The sequence below is a fragment of the Aristolochia californica genome, unplaced genomic scaffold (assembly GCF_029961685.1).
Source record: "Aristolochia californica isolate CCGP_79_NKW_82.1479 unplaced genomic scaffold, dmAriCali1.0.hap1 SCAF_16, whole genome shotgun sequence".
NCBI classification, from domain to species: Eukaryota; Viridiplantae; Streptophyta; class Magnoliopsida; order Piperales; family Aristolochiaceae; genus Aristolochia; species Aristolochia californica.
In genome coordinates, this window is record NW_027181837.1 from 15,452,673 (window position 1) to 15,455,901 (window position 3,229).

Consider the following 3,229-nt stretch of genomic DNA (forward strand, 5'->3'; position numbering starts at 1 on the left):
AGGATTATGGCGAATGGCAAGAATTTATCAGCAAGACGGAGGCCGATCAATTCCGGTCACTCGTACTCTGGCGGGGCCTCGTATCGTCCGAAGTATCTTGAAATGTTAAGAACGACCGAAACGTTAAGACTCTGTACCGGTGTACCCTGATTTGGCGACCGAGGTGGCCGGTTGTGAGGGTGAAAAATCCAGCGGGGATATGACCGAATAGTTGGTTACCCCAACCTTACCTGCGAAGATTAGAGTTGCCATGTCACAACCCCACTAGATCTAACACCCCTAGAGGTCATGGAGTGGAGTGGAAGAGGTCGTAGTCTAACTAACTCGAAGTCATTGTCGTGCGCAATGTAGAGATAGGAGGTGAATTCACTTTGGGAGAAATAATCACTTCTCTCAAAAATGTTGGGATAAATGGGAAAACCAGCATGGACCAACTTGAGTTTAACTTGAAGGTTAGAACATGCCCACAAATGAGATTCAAGTGGCTTGTTAGTACACCCTGAGGGTAACTGAAAGTGAATTCGAATTCACTCTCACTTACCCAAAATCGTTAGTGAGCGCCTAAGAGGGAAAGTGAAAGTAAATGAACTATATAATTCACTTTCACTAGTTCTACTGTAAAACAAGTGAAATTAAAATCCAAGGGTTCACCCAGTTCATTCACTTTCACTCGCTCACTCAACGCTCTCTGCATCCTTCTCTCTCTCAACACTCTCTGCATCCCTCTCTCTCGAACGCTTTCTACTTCCCAACCCTCATCTCTCTGGTGTCTCTCGATATTACGTTTTCTGCAATCTCGTCGTCTTGACGTGGTCCCCCCTCTCGCCGTCTCGTCAATCCCTATCCTCTCGGATTATCTCTTTTCCCCAACCACCTTCTCTCAGCTCCTTTCTTTCTTCGATTTCTCCCTTTTGGCTTCAATTTCCCTCTCACATTATTTCTTTCCCCAACTGCCTTCTCTCAACTCCTCTCTTTCTTCAATTTTCCCCTTTTGCATTTTCTCGGCTTCTCTTTCTCTCACCGCACCTTCTCTGTCTTCTCAATTTCCCTCTCATAACTATTTTATTAATTTATACTACTCTAAAGTCTATCTTATGTTATTAATAAAATACCATATTTATTTATTTATTACATCCATTAATTTTAATATTATATTAAATTAATAATTTAAGAGTGATAATTAAGATATTTTTAAGGTAAGAATTAGCTCAAGTATCTACACATTATAAAAGTAAACATTTTTGTTCAAGTATTATATATTTATATATTAACTAAATTAGTAATTTAATTTTAAATTATAATTATTGTACTAATTTAGACTAAACTAAAATCCATCTTAATTTATTAATAAAATACCCTATTTAATTATTTATTATATTAATAAATTTTAATATTATATTAATTTACTAATTTAAGAGTGATAATTAAGATATTGTAAAAGTAAGAATTTGATTAAAATACCCTATTTGATTAAGTAATTATAAAAGTAACCATATTTGTTTAAGTATATTATAAAAGTAACTCATTCTTTTGTTTCAACTACATTTTCCATTTTATACACTAACTCAAGAAAGTACTTTCTAGTGCACTTTCCATTAAGCACACTAATATGAAAAAGTGATTCACTTTTCTATTTCACTTTCACTTTTAGTTTCACTTTCCATTTTTCTTTCACCAAGGAGAAATTCAGCAGTTACTTCAATGCCTGAGCCAATTGACGTCCATGTCATCACACCCCCACAACATAGGACAATGGATCTTCTTCCATTGCGAGTGCCCTTAGGGCAACTGAGGTATAACTGCTCTACACGTGTCCTCTATTTCCTCATGGATTGACTTCAGAGCGTCAACACATATGTCAAGTATACACACCTTGTTATGGTTTTTACTTCCTTCATAAACATATTGAACTATCACCTTAGGGTCTACCTCACATGTTCATGGTGAAGGTATTGTACAAACTATTTAACACATGTCATTGTCCCACTTTTTATTTGTTCCCAAATTTCTCATTAATCTTTTATTTGCAAGTAATATTTATAACTCTTTGATGTGTTCTATAAACTTTCACCCTATCTCTTGTGTTTTATAGGATTTACAAAAGATGATTAGTTGATGGCATAAGAAAGATAAACGATGTTTTTTGGATGACATATTTATTCCAAAGACTATGGGTTTATCAACAAACACTTCACAATATTTGGGGCAATTGCACTTGGGACATCCATCTCCAGCTAAGGTACATCACTTCCTTCCTTTCTTCCATGTTGTATGATCTATCTTTCAAATCCGAATCGTGTTAGTATGAAAAACATTATAGATTTAGTTTTCCAACAAGTTTGAGTCAAAATTCTAGTCTTTTTGAATTAGTACATGCTGATATATGATGTAGAGTCCCAAGTATTTTTGGTTTCCAATACTAGTCCTTTGTAGATGACATTAGTAGGGTAACATGGGTACATCTCATTGAGGAGAAATAAGATGTCTTTGATGTATTTACAAAGTTTCTCAATGAAAAAAAATATAATTTGGAATTTTTATTTGTATCTTTCGTACTGATAATAGTTTGAGGTTCCCTTAGCAAAAATTTGACTTCGTTTGTGACACGCACGGAATTATAAATCAAACTTTATGTGCATATGCCCCTCAACAAAATAGGGTTATTTAAGGAAAAAATAGGGATCTACTTGAGATTTTGGTCTCTTGGCAATCAATAAAGGATGACCCTTACATCGATTGGATATAAAAAATGTGTTTCTTTATGGTAATTTGTAGGAGGAGGTGTATATGGAGCAACCTCCTAGGTATGTTGCTCAGGGGGAGACTGGGAAGGTGTGCAAATTGCAAATGACTATTTATTTAATCATGATATTTAATAGTTAGTGGTTGGTAAGTTGATTTATTTAACAATCATTAGAATAAATATTTCTTTTGCGCTTAGTGTCATCATTCAATCCATGCATCAACCTCAAAGTTCACATTGGCAAGCTCTTAAGAGAATTCTCCGATACCGGGTCAAAGATTTGTCGTGGTCATACTAACATTGACGGTTTTGCATATGCATAATTGATTGGTTTATCAGATGACAAAAAATCAATCTGTGGCTATGGTATAATGGTTGAAGAAAACCTCGTTACATAGAGAAACAAGAAACTGATTGTGGTGTTAAGGTGAAGTGCGGAAGAAAAATATCAAGTTATAGCATATGCAGTAAGTGAGATATTATGGT